The sequence below is a fragment of the Coregonus lavaretus genome (assembly GCF_964263955.1).
Source record: "Coregonus lavaretus genome assembly, contig: HAP1_SCAFFOLD_1984, whole genome shotgun sequence".
In the NCBI taxonomy this organism is placed as follows: domain Eukaryota; kingdom Metazoa; phylum Chordata; class Actinopteri; order Salmoniformes; family Salmonidae; genus Coregonus; species Coregonus lavaretus.
This window is the reverse complement of record NW_028156676.1, coordinates 75,505-91,825: the sequence shown is the minus strand read 5'-3', so window position 1 is coordinate 91,825 and position 16,321 is coordinate 75,505. Positions and strand designations below refer to the sequence as shown.

Genomic DNA, 16,321 nt, shown 5'->3' with positions numbered 1-16,321 from the left:
TGTGTCTCTTGGCTGTGTAGTTCATCATAGAGGACATGAAGCAGCAGCAGACCAACAAACACAGCAACCTTCACAGAGAGGACCAGCACATCACCATAGAAGAACTGTGGAGGGGCTGGAAGTTCTCAGAAGGTACGCGTTGTGTGTGTGTGTGTGTGATTATGCAATATGTTAGAAATTCACAGTTTCTTCATTACCAAACTCTCCCACCTCTCTCCCTCGTGCTCTCTCTCTTTCCCCCTTCCTCTCTCTCTCCCCCCTCCCCTCCCCTCTCTCTCTCCCTTCTCCCCCCTCTCTCTCCCCCCTCCCTCTCTCCCTCCTCCTCTCCCTATCAGTCCATAACTGGACTCAGGATGAGGTGTTGAGGTGGCTCAGGGAATTGTAGAGCTGCCTCAGTACGAGAAGAACTTTAAAGACTTCAGAGTCAACGGCAACACCCTCCCCAGGTGAGAACGTCCAATCAGAAACCTCAGAGAGTCACTTCCTGGTGGGCGCAGCCAATCAGAAAGCTTCTTACTGAAACTTACTGCCCAATCAGGTAACACACCCTAGTTACAATGTCCATTTGGTATATTTTGAGTCGGTGCTATACAATTACAAACAAATCCCACGCAGCTGAAACACTTAATAATAACACAGCAGAAAGAGAAACACAGTCCAATCAGAACACTTCATATTGAACCCTTTAGTATTCCCGTCTAATCAGAGCTGGTGTTATTGGGATGTGTGCAGGATAGCAGCCAATGAGCCGTCGTTCCTGAGTGGCCAGCTGAAGATCCTGGACCAGAGAGACAAACAGAAACTCAACATCAAGGCTCTGGACGTGGTGCTGTTTGGTGCTCCTATACGTGTGTAGACAGTATACACACACACACACACACACACACACACACACACACACACACACACACACACACACACACACAGACACACACACACACACACACACACACACACACACACACACACACACACACACACAGACACACACACACACACACACACACACACACTCAGACACACACACAGACACACACACACACACACACACAGACACACACAGGGTGTGGTTTATATTTTAAGAGGGAGTGGTTTCGATGTTAAGAGGGTGTGGCTTAGATGTTAAGAGGGTGTGGTTTATATTTTAAGAGGGAGTAATGTCCACTGATTATATTGAAAAGCGCTATACAAATTAAATCATCTTTATTACCCTCCCTCCTCCTCCTCCTCCCCTTCCTCCTCCCCTTCCTCCTCCTCCTCCTCCTCCTCCTCCCCTTCCTCTCCTCCCCTTCCTCCTCCTCCTCCACATTCTCCTCCTCCCCTTCCTCCTCCTCCTCCTCCTCCTCCTTCCTCTCCTCCCCTTCCTCCTCCCCCTCCCCCCCCTCCCCTCCTCCAGGTCCACCCCATAACTACATGAAGGACTTGTTGCTGATAGTTTCTGTGATGATGGGTGTAGGAGGCTGCTGGTTCTCCCAGGTCCAGAACAAAGCTTCTAAAGTCCACATCTCTAAAATGATGAAGGACCTAGAGAGTCTGCAGAGTGCTGAGCTCAGCCTCAGAGAACTACAGGAACAGTGAGTGTCTATGACTGTCTGTTCCTGATAATGCGTGTTTGTGTGTGTGTTGTCCTGCTAACCTGTGTTTGTCCTGCTAACCTGTGTTTGTCCTGCTAACCTGTATTTGTCCTGCTAACCTGTATTTGTCCTGCTAACCTGTGTTTGTCCTGCTAACCTGTGTTTGTCCTGCTAACCTGTGTTTGTCCTGCTAACCTGTGTTTGTCCTGCTAACCTGTATTTGTCCTGCTAACCTGTATTTGTCCTACTAACCTGTGTTTGTCCGCTAACCTGTGTTTGTCCTGCTAACCTGTGTTTGTCCTGCTAACCTGTGTTTGTCCTGCTAACCTGTGTTTGTCCTGCTAACCTGTGTTTGTCCTGCTAACCTGTGTTTGTCCTGCTAACCTGTATTTGTCCTGCTAACCTGTGTTTGTCCTGCTAACCTGTGTTTGTCCTGCTAACCTGTGTTTGTCCTACTAACCTGTGTTTGTCCTGCTAACCTGTATTTGTCCTGCTAACCTGTGTTTGTCCTGCTAACCTGTGTTTGTCCTGCTAACCTGTATTTGTCCTGCTAACCTGTGTTTGTCCTGCTAACCTGTGTTTGTCCTGCCAACCTGTATTTGTCCTGCTAACCTGTGTTTGTCCTGCTAACCTGTATTTGTCCTGCTAACCTGTGTTTGTCCTGCTAACCTGTGTTTGTCCTGCTAACCTGTGTTTGTCCTGCTAACCTGTATTTGTCCTGCTAACCTGTGTTTGTCCTGCTAACCTGTATTTGTCCTACTAACCTGTGTTTGTCCTGCTAACCTGTGTTTGTCCTGCTAACCTGTGTTTGTCCTGCTAACCTGTGTTTGTCCTGCTAACCTGTATTTGTCCTGCTAACCTGTGTTTGTCCTGCTAACCTGTGTTTGTCCTGCTAACCTGTGTTTGTCCTGCTAACCTGTGTTTGTCCTGCTAACCTGTGTTTGTCCTGCTAACCTGTGTTTGTCCTGCTAACCTGTATTTGTCCTGCTAACCTGTATTTGTCCTACTAACCTGTGTTTGTCCGCTAACCTGTGTTTGTCCTGCTAACCTGTGTTTGTCCTGCTAACCTGTGTTTGTCCTGCTAACCTGTGTTTGTCCTGCTAACCTGTGTTTGTCCTGCTAACCTGTGTTTGTCCTGCTAACCTGTGTTTGTCCTACTAACCTGTGTTTGTCCTGCTAACCTGTATTTGTCCTGCTAACCTGTATTTGTCCTGCTAACCTGTGTTTGTCCTGCTAACCTGTGTTTGTCCTGCTAACCTGTATTTGTCCTGCTAACCTGTGTTTGTCCTGCTAACCTGTGTTTGTCCTGCTAACCTGTATTTGTCCTGCTAACCTGTGTTTGTCCTGCTAACCTGTATTTGTCCTGCTAACCTGTGTTTGTCCTGCTAACCTGTGTTTGTCCTGCTAACCTGTGTTTGTCCTGCTAACCTGTATTTGTCCTGCTAACCTGTGTTTGTCCTGCTAACCTGTGTTTGTCCTGCTAACCTGTGTTTGTCCTGCTAACCTGTGTTTGTCCTGCTAACCTGTATTTGTCCTGCTAACCTGTGTTTGTCCTGCTAACCTGTGTTTGTCCTGCTAACCTGTGTTTGTCCTGCTAACCTGTGTTTGTCCTGCTAACCTGTATTTGTCCTGCTAACCTGTGTTTGTCCTGCTAACCTGTGTTTGTCCTGCTAACCTGTGTATGTCCGTCCTGATAACAGGCTGGAGCAGGCCCAGGAGGAGAAGCGTAACGTGGCGGAGGAGAAACAGAACCTGGAGGAGAAGATGAGGGATGAGATCATGGGAGCTCAGGAGGAGGCATACAGACTCCATCAGCTCAGAGCTGGAGCCGTCAGTCAACTGAGCAGACTGAGATATGCAGAGGAGGAGCTGGAGCAGGTAGAGTACCTTACCTAACCTGACCTAACCTAACCTAACCTAACCGAACCCTACCTAACCTTGCCAAACCTTACCTTACCTAACCTAACCTGACCCTACCTAACCTTATCTTACCTAACCCTACCTAACCTTACCTAACCTTACCTTACCTAACCCTACATAACCTTACCTTACCTAACCCTACCTTACCTTACCTTACCTTACATAACATGACCTAACCTAACCCTACCTAACCTTGCCAAACATTACCTTACCTAACCTAACCTGACCCTACCTAACCTTACCTTACCTAACTCTACCTAACCTAACCTAACCCTACCTAACCTAACCTTACCAAACCTTACCAAACCTAACCTTACCAAACCTTACCAAACCTAACCTTACCAAACCTTACCAAACCTAACCTAACCTAACCTAACCTAACCTAACCTTACTTAACCTAACCTAACCTAACCTAACCTAACCTAACCTAACCTTACCTTACCTTACCTTACCTTACCTTACCTTACCTAACCTAACCTAACATTACCTAACCTTGCCTTACCTTGCCTTACCTTAGCTAACCTTATCTTATCTTACCTAACCTAACCTTACCTTACCTTACCTAACCTAACCTAACCTAACCTTACCTTACCTTACCTTACCTTACCTTACCTTACCTTACCTTACCTTAGCTTAGCTTACCTTACCTAACCTAACCTAACCTAACCTAACCTAACCTAACCTTACCTTACCTTACCTTACCTTATCTTAGCTAACCATAACCTAACCATAGCTAACCCTAACCTTACCTAAGCTAACTCTAACCCAAACTGAGCCGCCTCAGATGTGCAGAGGAGGAGCTGGAGCAGGTAGGGTTGTCCTTGTGTCCTTGTGTCCTTGTGTCCAATTTAAGTTACATTTCTCCTGCCCCAGCCTTCAGCTTTATAGCAAACCAAGTGGCAGGGCTGTTTGGTGGTTTTTCAAATTAAGGAGTGGGCCTTTAACCGCCTTTGGAAGATCAAACACATGCTATTTGGTAACCAGTTCCATCTCCTGTGTGAAGCAAGTCTACAGTGTAGGAAACACTATCAGCATTGGGTAAAGGCTGGTGAAAACGGTCAATCCATCCATCAATCGAAGTCTCTAACCCATCCCTTCTCCTGTGTGTGTGTGTGTGACTGTGTGTGTGTGTGACTGTGTGTGTGTGTGTGTGTCTAGGTGCGTGGAGCGTTAAAGAGGGCAGAGAAGGACATGATGGCTCACTGGTCTGTCCCGGAGGCCCTACAGCTCTGGCTGCAGCTGACCCACGAGGTGGAGGTGCAGTATTACAACGTCAAGAAACACAGTGCAGAGCTGCAGCTCAACACAGCCAAGGAAGAGGTAGGGGACAACTCATTATCTGGTTGATTGGTTGATCGGTTGATATGTTCAGTACTGCCACGTCAAGAAACACAGTGCAGAGCTGCAGCTGAACTCCGCTAAGGAGGAGGTAGGAGAGAGACGTAACCCAATCAGTTTATTGATTCACCGATTGACTGTTCACTGACTTCAGGAGGAAAGAACATAGTGGGACAATTATAGTTCAAACTACATGAAGACCTTCTAAATGACAAATTAAATCTTCTGAAAGTTCTTTACAACGACATGAACAAGAGAATGCATTAAACAAGTCATCTGTCCTTCATATTAACTCCTGGTATGGACATGAACAGGAGGATCTGTCCTCATATTAACCCCTTGGTATGGACATGAACAGGAGGATCTGTCCTTCATATTAACCCCTGGTATGGACATGAACAGGAGGATCTGTCCTCCATATCAACCCCTTGGTATGGACATGAACAGGAGGATCTGTCCTCATATTAACCCCTGGTATGGACATGAACAGGAGGATCTGTCCTCATATTAACCCCTGGTATGGACATGAACAGGAGGATCTGTCCTTCATATTAACTCCTGGTATGGACATGAACAGGAGGATCTGTCCTTCATATTAACCCCTGGTATGGACATGAACAGGAGGATCTGTCCTCATATTAACCCCTGGTATGGACATGAACAGGAGGATCTGTCCTCATATTAACCCCTTGGTATGGACATGAACAGGAGGATCTGTCCTCATATTAACCCCTGGTATGGACATGAACAGGAGGATCTGTCCTCATATTAACCCCTGGTATGGACATGAACAGTAGGATCTGTCCTCATATTAACCCCTGGTATGGACATGAACAGGAGGATCTGTCCTTCATATTAACCCCTGGTATGGACATGAACAGGAGGATCTGTCCTCATATTAACCCCTTGGTATGGACATGAACAGGAGGATATGTCCTTCATATTAACCCCTGGTATGGACATGAACAGGAGGATCTGTCCTTCATATTAACCCCTGGTATGGACATGAACTGGAGGATCTGTCCTTCATATTAACCCCTGGTATGGACATGAACAGGAGGATCTGTCCTTCATATTAACCCCTGGTATGGACATGAACAGGAGGATCTGTCCTCATATTAACCCCTGGTATGGACATGAACAGGAGGATCTGTCTTTCATATTAACCCCTGGTATGGACATGAACAGGAGGATCTGTCCTTCATATTAACCCTTGGTATGGACATGAACAGGAGGATCTGTCCTCATATTAACCCCTGGTATGGACATGAACAGGAGGATCTGTCCTCATATTAACCCCTGGTATGGACATGAACAGGATGATATGTCCTCCATATTAACCCCTGGTATGGACATGAACAGGAGGATCTGTCCTCATATTAACCCCTTGGTATGTGCGTATCCTGTCCAGGCAGAGAAGATCAAGAAGAAGAGGGGTTCCCTCATGGGGACGTTCCACGTGGCTCACAGCTCCTCACTGGACGACGTTGACACCAAGATCCTGGAGGCCAAGTGAGACACACACACTTGTTTTTCTATCCTCATGGGGATCTAAAAATTTATTTCCATTCAAAATCATATTTTCCCTAACCTTAACCTTAACCCCTAACCCTAATCCTAACCCCTAAATTTAAAATAGCCTTTTTCCTCATGGGAAGGTGGGGATTTCAGGTCCCCACGAGGATGGAAGTACAAGATCACACACACACACACTCACACTCACACTCACACTCACACTCACACTCACACTCACACTCACACAGTGTTAATTGAGTCAACAATAACTATGACAAAAAATACTTGTCAACAACTTATTTTTCCTGACTAAAACTATGAGGATAACGAGATTACTTTTCATTTCAGTCGATGAAAATGTGACGAGACGAGAATTCCACATGAGATGAACGGACATTTAAATTGAACTCTACTTTGCATCCGTTTTGGTTCAACCCTAAACACGAAGAATATTCATCATCCAATCCTCTCATTGGCAGAATTAAACATCTTTCAGTTGGGTGAATCTGATTGGGCTGATCTGACCCGGCTCCTCCCACACAGCTCCCAGGCAGTCACTCTTCAGTCACTCTTCAATATTTTGAAGTGATGTGAAACCAGGACACTGGACTTGTATCTGACCTCAACTAGGAACAATGTTAACGCTCTCTCTTACTGTCGTGGAGGCTATTTCTGCTTTGATCACCTCAGAAGCTCTGATTTCCAATGTGTGCTGTTATTCGATCATCTGTGCCCACGGTCCGCAAATGCGAGTTGCGGGTTGCTTTTCTCCTATAGGGGAAAAACTAAAAAAGCGAATGCTATTTTGTTGAAAACATTTTTTGTTAAAGGTCCGTGCTATAAGGGATCCTTGGGACGTCCCTACCCCATTGAAGTTGACATTTTAAAATGGTTATATGGCCTAAATATTCATTATTAACTAGAAAATTACTGACTAAAACTAGACTAAAGTTGTCCAGAGTTTTAGTGGACTGATAATAACTAAAACTAGACTAAAGTTGTCCAGAGTTTCAGTCGACTGATAATAACTAAAACTAGACTAAAGTTGTCCTGAGTTTCAGTGGACTGATAATAACTAAAACTAGACTAAAGTTGTCCAGAGTTTCAGTGGACTGATAATAACTAAAACTAGACTAAAGTTGTCCAGAGTTTCAGTGGACTGATAATAACTAAAACTAGACTAAAGTTGTCCAGAGTTTCAGTGGACTGATAATAACTAAAACTAGACTAAAGTTGTCCAGAGTTTCAGTGGACTGATAATAACTAAAACTAGACTAAAGTTGTCCAGAGTTTCAGTGGACTGATAATAACTAAAACTAGACTAAAGTTGTCCAGAGTTTCAGTGGACTGATAATAACTAAAACTAGACTAAAGTTGTCCAGAGTTTCAGTGGACTGATAATAACTAAAACTAGACTAAAGTTGTCCAGAGTTTCAGTGGATTGATAATAACTAAAACTAGACTAAAGTTGTCCAGAGTTTTAGTGGACTGATAATAACTAAAACTAGACTAAAGTTGTCCTGAGTTTCAGTCGACTGATAATAACTAAAACTAGACTAAAGTTGTCCAGAGTTTCAGTCGACTGATAATAACTAAAACTAGACTAAAGTTGTCCAGAGTTTTAGTGGACTGATAATAACTAAAACTAACGAAGGATGAGATGACTAAAATGTGACTAAGACTAAAAGGTATTTTAAGACTAAAACTAAAATCTAAAATAGCTGCCACACACACACACACACGTTAACATGTTGTTTTTTTGTGAAGGAGTTGACATGTTTTTGTGATGGAGTTGACGTGTTCTTTGTGACAGAGTGGACATGTTTTTTTGTGACAGTTGACTTTGTTGTGTCACAGTAACACACTAAACTGATGCGTGTTGTGTTGACATAGCTGACGTGTTACTATATTATAACAGTCGGCCACTTGTGCGTTGTATCACAGGAACGCCCTGTCAGAAGCAACCAGCTGACATAAACTGTGCTTTTGACATCCCTCACAGGAACGCCCTGTCAGAGGTCACGGCCTGCCTACGCGAGCGTCTCCACCGCTGGCAGCAGATAGAGCGTCTGTGTGGTTTCCCTCTCCTCAGGAACTCTGGCCTGGCCAGCCTGACCGCCACGCTGTATTCAGACTCTAACTGGGTGGCGATGCCCAGGGTGTCTGTTCCCACCTTCCCCTCCTGCCATGGATCAATACAAGGCTCTCTGGAGGATCTGATGGAAGACCCGGCACACATCTTAGGTAGGTTATAGCGATCAGTCGCTCGGCTGGTCAATATAATGAACATATATAATATGGACATTAAGCAGACATGTTTAAGCAAAGAGATTAACAGCACGGTGAGTGTATGTGTATGGGATCACCGTGGTAATCAATCAATCTCAAAATATATGTTAAAAAGACATCCCCATAAAAGACAAACAATAACTTGCATTTGTCTTTTTCCTAGTAGCTGACTTTGCTAATCACGTCTTTATTGAGGAAAAATGTGCTTACTATGACTGAGATATGTGGTTGTCTCTGGATAAGAGAGTGTGCTAAAGGAATAAAATGTAAAATATCAATCAATCAATATTTATTATTACAAAGGAAAAAAATTTGAGCACAAAAAGTGTCTATTGGATAAGTTACACGGATGTACGTCCAAAAACATTATGATAACCGTTTTAGATACTGTTTTGAAGCATTCTTTGACTGCCTGTATCTCTGACCTATGACCTTTGACCTTTATTGATCCCTTCACCTCCCATCAGTTCCTAGGGTTGCAATGCTCTGGCAACTTTCCCAACATTCCCAGAATTTTGAGAATATTTGGTATTAACGGCTCATAACACTATTACAACTTTCATGAATATGTACAGTATTAATTAGTACTCATTTATTAATAGTCTACATTCTATTAATAAATGATTATATGAACTGTCATGTATAATCCACTAAAAATGAAATAATCATTTATTAATAGAATGTAGACTATTAATAAATGAGTACTAATTAATACTGTACATATTCATAAAAGTAAAAATTCCCAAAGTTTCCAAACGGTTACACTTTATATGAACTGTCATGTATAATCCACTAAAAATGAAATAAAGTGTAACCGTTTGGAAACTTTGGGAATTTTTACTTTTATCATATATTTTTTAGAAAATTAGAAAATGATCTGTGCGCCCTTAATAATAATAATAATAATAATAATAATAATAATAATAATACATTGTATTTGTGCTTTCAAGATACCCAAGGACATTTACAGAGTAACACATACAATGGCAAATATTACTATTCTAAAATACTCAAAGCGAAGTGCCTTACATTTACATTTACATTTGAGTCATTTAGCAGATGCTCTTATCCAGAGCGACTTAGAGTTAGTGAGTGCATACATTATTTTTTGAAGGCGCATAAAATAGCTAATATATCATGACAATACTAAAATACTACAAGCAAAATGCATTACAACAAAGGAGCATGGCACCCAAATAATAGTAAGATCAATAATACAAGGGGAAACGACAAGGACACGGCCCTCAAGGCAGTTCAAATGAGAGTCTACTTCAACAACCTCTGCAGCAACAAGGACACGGCCCTCAAGACTGTTAAAATGAGAGTCTACTTCAACAATCTCTGCAACAACAAGGACACGGCCCTCAAGACTGTTAAAATGAGAGCATACTTCAACAATCTCTGCAGCAACAAGGACAAGGTCCTCAAGGCAGTTCAAATGAGAGTCTACTTCAACAATCTCTGCAGCAACAAGGACAAGGTCCTCAAGACAGTTCAAATTAGAGTCTACTTCAACAACCTCTGCAACAACAAGGACACGGCCCTCAAGACTGTTAAAATGAGAGTCTACTTCAACAACCTCTGCAACTCTACACAAGTCCTTAGATAAGTTGTTATGCATGCGTTATTAGTAGACTAAACATATTGTTAAGTAGAAACAAATACATCTAAATTAGAGTTTTAGCAATTGATTTGAGATCATTTAGTCATGTTTGGAATGTTGCACATTAAGCCTTTAAGATTTAATTGAGAAATAACCCTTAGTCAAAGAATATGTCGTTCTTACTAACAGTCATCATTACTGCATTTAACATACCTAAGTGGTTCTCAAACCTGTCCTTGGGGACCCCCCCCAGACGTTTCACCATTTTGTTGTAGCCCTGAATTAGGGCTTGATGATTAGTCGACCAGTTGAATCAGGTGTGCTAGCTTTGGAATAGATCAAATATCTGGAATGGCTGGGGGTCCTGAGGAGAGGTTGGAGAACCGCTGCCATACCTGATTCAAGGTTAGCTGCTTTAGTTGAATCAGGTTTAGTTTGATCTTTGTGAGCTTTTCCATAAATAGGTTTTGTCACGCCTGCTCCCGCTCCCCCTCCCTGCTGCCCATCATTACACCTGTCACCATGGTTACACACATCAGCGCTTCATTGGACTCACCAGGACTTCATCACTGCTTTATTACCTCCCCTATATCTGTATGTTCCTCAGTCTGATCCCTGTGTTGCCTCCCCTATATCTGACTGTTCCTCAGTTGTGATCCCCGTGTCAGCAGTAATGTCGTTATGTTTCCCATGTCCAGACGCTGTCCGTGTTTTGTTTCATGTCTGTTTATATTAAATATTCACTCCCTGCTTCTCCTCTCTCAGCGTCTGTCCTTACAGAATGCTGACACCACAATTGGAAGCGTCAGGGAGTTTTTTGTTGTTATTGTTGTTGTTGGGGACGTCGGGTCCGGGTGCCGCTGCCGAAGCAACCGGGGATGCCTCAGCTGGTTCAAGAGGCTCACAAGCCTTGGTTGACTCGGCAGGCTCTCACCCCACGCCTCATCCGGCTCGTCAGGCTCCCACGCCTCAGCTGGCACGTCAAGCTCCCATGCCTCAGCCGGCTCGTCAGGCTTCCACGCCTCAGCCGGCTCGTCAGGTTTCCACGCCTCAGCTGGCACGTCAAGCTCCCATGCCTCAGCCGGCTCGTCAGGCTCCCACGCCTCAGCTGGCACGTCAGGCTCCCATGCCTCAGCTGGCACGTCAGGCTCCCATGCCTCAGCTGGTTCGAGAGGCTCACAAGCCTTGGTTGACTCGGCAGGCTCTCACCCCACGCCTCAGCCGGCTCGTCAGGCTTCCACGCCTCAGCCGGCTCGTCAGGTTTCCACGTCTCAGCCGGCTTGTCAGGCTCGCTCAGGTGACACCGGGTGGCGTCCCTAGAGGGTGGGGTGGGGGGGGGGGGTACTGTCACACCTGCTCCCGCTCACCCTCCCTGCTGCCCATCATTACACCTGTCACCATCGTTACACACATCAGCGCTTCATTGGACTCACCAGGACTTCATCACTGTTTTATTACCTCCCCTATATCTGACTCTTCCTCAGTTTGATCCCTGTGTTGCCTCCCCTATATCTGTCTGTTCCTCAGTCTGATCCCTGTGTTGCCTCCCCTATATCTGACTGTTCCTCAGTTTGATCCCTTTGTTGCCTCCCCTATATCTGTCTGTTCCTCAGTCTGATCCCTGTGTTGCCTCCCCTATATCTGACTGTTCCTCAGTCTGATCCCAGTGTTGCCTCCCCTATATCTGACTGTTCCTCAGTTTGATCCCTGTGTTGCCTCCCCTATATCTGACTGTTCCTCAGTTTGATCCCTGTGTTGCCTCCCCTATATCTGTCTGTTCCTCAGTTTGATCCCTGTGTTGCCTCCCCTATATCTGACTGTTCCTCAGTCTGATCCCAGTGTTGCCTCCCCTATATCTGACTGTTCCTCAGTTTGATCCCTGTGTTGCCTCCCCTATATCTGACTGTTCCTCAGTCTGATCCCAGTGTTGCCTCCCCTATATCTGACTGTTCCTCAGTTTGATCCCTGTGTTGCCTCCCCTATATCTGACTGTTCCTCAGTTTGATCCCTGTGTTACCTCCCCTATATCTGACTGTTCCTCAGTCTGATCCCTGTGTTGCCTCCCCTATATCTGTCTGTTCCTCAGTCTGATCCCTGTGTTGCCTCCCCTATATCTGACTGTTCCTCAGTCTGATCCCTGTGTTGCCTCCCCTATATCTGTATGTTCCTCAGTCTGATCCCTGTGTTGCCTCCCCTATATCTGTATGTTCCTCAGTCTGATCCCTGTGTTGCCTCCCCTATATCTGACTGTTCCTCAGTCTGATCCCAGTGTTGCCTCCCCTATATCTGACTGTTCCTCAGTTTGATCCCTGTGTTGCCTCCCCTATATCTGACTGTTCCTCAGTTTGATCCCTGTGTTGCCTCCCCTATATCTGTCTGTTCCTCAGTTTGATCCCTGTGTTGCCTCCCCTATATCTGACTGTTCCTCAGTCTGATCCCAGTGTTGCCTCCCCTATATCTGACTGTTCCTCAGTTTGATCCCTGTGTTGCCTCCCCTATATCTGACTGTTCCTCAGTCTGATCCCAGTGTTGCCTCCCCTATATCTGACTGTTCCTCAGTTTGATCCCTGTGTTGCCTCCCCTATATCTGACTGTTCCTCAGTTTGATCCCTGTGTTACCTCCCCTATATCTGACTGTTCCTCAGTCTGATCCCTGTGTTGCCTCCCCTATATCTGTCTGTTCCTCAGTCTGATCCCTGTGTTGCCTCCCCTATATCTGACTGTTCCTCAGTCTGATCCCTGTGTTGCCTCCCCTATATCTGTATGTTCCTCAGTCTGATCCCTGTGTTGCCTCCCCTATATCTGTATGTTCCTCAGTCTGATCCCTGTGTTGCCTCCCCTATATCTGACTGTTCCTCAGTCTGATCCCTGTGTTGCCTCCCCTATATCTGACTGTTCCTCAGTCTGATCCCTGTGTTACCTCCCTATATCTGACTGTTCCTCAGTCTGATCCCAGTGTTGCCTCCCCTATATCTGACTGTTCCTCAGTCTGATCCCTGTGTTGCCTCCCCTATATCTGACTGTTCCTCAGTCTGATCCCTGTGTTACCTCCCCTATATCTGACTGTTCCTCAGTCTGATCCCAGTGTTGCCTCCCCTATATCTGACTGTTCCTCAGTCTGATCCCAGTGTTACCTCCCCTATATCTGACTGTTCCTCAGTCTGATCCCAGTGTTGCCTCCCCTATATCTGACTGTTCCTCAGTCTGATCCCTGTGTTGCCTCCCCTATATCTGACTGTTCCTCAGTCTGATCCCTGTGTTGCCTCCCCTATACCTGTCTGTTCCTCAGTTTGATCCCCGTGTTGCCTCCCCTATATCTGTCTGTTCCTCAGTTTGTTGCATTGATATTGTTTTGTTTCTCTCGTCCAGATGCTGTTCTTGTTTTGTTTCATGTCTATTTATTATTAAATCCTCACCTTGTACTTGCTTCCTGTCTCAGGTTTTCCATAAAATTAACTAAATTAAAACAATTCCCAAACATTTCCAAAAAGTGTCCGCAAAACTCCAGAATACATATTTCTGGGAAATTTTTTTAAAGTTACCGGGAAAATTCCCTTCCCTTTGCAACCCTAGTTCCACCAATGAAGCGCTCCCTCGCTCTCGTGGCTCTACTCCGTCCACCGTGTGTCGTCAACGGCGTTCCGGACACGCCTCCTCCTCCCTCTTCCTCCTCCTTCTCCTCCGAACCTGATATCCTGATCCCTATCCACACCCCGCTCCCCGCTGACTTCGAGGAAGAGGAGCAGATCTTCATCAACGCCCAGCGGAGAGGGGTGAGTGACTTATCGGATAGTGGAGTCGCACAATTTTAAATTCAGTCAATTTAGGAAGTAAACTGACATTCCAATTCTGATTGCAATTTTCTTCAACGCTTCTCTGTGCCCACTGATTACAAGGTGACTCACGGGAACACTCACAGTATTTTCAATGTATGATTGAAACTACATGAATCTTGACAGAATCTTTCTTTATCTTTTCCTTTCTCTCCCTCTCTCTCTTTCTCTCTTTCTTTCTCACCTTCTCTCTCTCTCTTTCTCTCTCTCTCTCCCTTTCTCTCTCTCTCTCTCTCTCTCTCTCTCTCTCTCTCTCTCTCTCTCTCTCTCTCTCTCTCTCTCTCTCTCTCTCTCTCTCTCTCTCCCTCACTATCTCTCTCTCTTTCTCCCTCACTATCTTTCTCTCTCTCATTCTCACCTTCTCTCTCTTTCTTTTTTTCTTTCTTTCTCTCTCTCTCTCTCTCTCTCTCTCTCTCTCTTTCTCTCTCTCTTTCTCTCCCTCACTCTCTTTCTCTCTTTCTCTCTCTCTTTCTCTCCCTCACTCTCTTTCTCTCTCTATCTCTCTCTTTCTCTTTCTCTCTCTTTCTCTCCTCTCTCTCTCTCTCTCTCTCTCTCTCTCTCTCTCTCTCTCTCTCTCTCTCTCTCTCTCTCTCTCTCTGTCTCTGTCTCTGTCTCTGTCTCTCTCTCTCTCTTCTCTCCTTCTCTCTCTCTCTCTCTCTCTCTCTCTCTCCTTCTCTCTCTCTCTCTCTCTCTCTCTCTCTCTCTCTCTCTCTCTCTACAGAAATTCTCGGGAGATGTATTCAGACACCGATTACAGGACCCCTCCTGTCAGCAGAAGGTCAGCAGAACCTTCCGGAACGGAATCCCCCATTCGGAAGATATCTAGAGAAGAACTGGAAGCTTCCTCGGATGCAGCCACATCGAAGACATCATCTAAAGACGAGCCGGACTCTTCTTCTGCGGACAACACTGACCCAAGAAAAATACAAAGAGTCAAAAGTGAGACTTCCATGGACACCTCTGCCGACACAGCAGCCAAAAAGATCTTGGGTCATTCGATGGACAATGTCTCGAGGAAGTCATCCAGAGATGAGTATCACGAGGTTCCGTTGGAGATTCATGTCTCAAAGAAGAGGTCTCTGCTATCTACAGCCATGATGGGTGTGTCTCTGGACACCGGCTCCAGACAGATGATGAGAGAGAGCAGGGGGGAAGTCTCATTCGACAACACCATGAGAGCAAGGCCCAGAGAAGAAATGGTGGAGGCCATTGGAACTCCAACGAGAAGGATATCCCGAGACGAGGAGGAGGACTTCTTAGCCGACAGCACTCAAAGGAGGATGGCGATGGCCAGAGACAAACTGACGCTTCATCTGGACAGCAGCTCTTCTCACAAGATGCTCAGGAAGAAGATCGAGTTCCCAGTGGAACCGTCTTCCACCGCCACGAGGAAGATATCGAGAGACGAACACCGCGAGATGTGCTCTCACACTCGCAGACGAACAAACAGCGATAAGATTGACAGATCCATAGACACTCCCACTGGGAAGATCTCCCCGGACAGGGTCGATGGTGCCCCGGAAATCCCCAAACGGAGGATATCCAGGGAGGCGTACGCGGGGTCGTCCCAGTTGGGTCAGTGTCCCCAGGTTTTGGATCAGGGTCAGTTCGGACAACCTGACCTCACCTTGTCCACGCCATGGAAACAAACCCAGACCTCTGACCCTTACACCTCCGAGCACCTGACTGAACTGGTGTATGACGGAATCCTGGAGAAGTCCTGCATCACCCCAGCAACGACCCCTGACCTGCCCCAGAGGATCACGGAAGGAGGAGACGGAGAAGGGAATCCTCCTGTTCCGCCCCCGAGGAGCGCCCGGTCCCTGAACACGTTGCCCCCGGAGATGAGAGGCGAGAGACACCACAAGGACAAAGACAAAAGCACCAAGTCGTCCAAACTCAAGAACCTTTTTAAGAAGAGGAAAGATCGTTCCCCAGAACGGCCACAAGGGGGCCTGAACAAACTTTGACCATTAACTGGAATTTAAAAACGTTTTTATGTAAATTTTTAAATCAGGAAGTCTCTTGAGGTTATGAAACTCTATTTTTTTTTAAGAGAGAGAGACCTGGAAATACCTCAGCCATGAAAAGCTGAGAGGAAACATGAACATTAGTCTTATAGATTTGATTTTCTAAAAACCGATACGGACTGTTGGCTGGGATTACATGTTTGAAAGAAAAAACATGAGCAATAGGATTGATAATTTTTTCAAAGCCAACAAAGACTGATTGGAAACCCAGAAAAATAG

At 45.4% G+C, this 16,321-nt stretch overlaps 1 pseudogene across 1 annotated transcript; it reads left to right on the top strand.

Annotated features, from left to right (window-relative positions):
• Positions 1–26: 26 nt before the first annotated feature.
• Positions 27–16,042, top strand: LOC311126094 (stromal interaction molecule 2-like; annotated as a pseudogene). Its single transcript has 10 exons — positions 27–132; positions 336–446; positions 733–848; positions 1,397–1,574; positions 3,275–3,452; positions 4,653–4,814; positions 6,244–6,344; positions 8,350–8,591; positions 13,813–14,016; positions 14,817–16,042. The product of its transcript is annotated as a stromal interaction molecule 2-like (transcript).
• Positions 16,043–16,321: the final 279 nt, after the last annotated feature.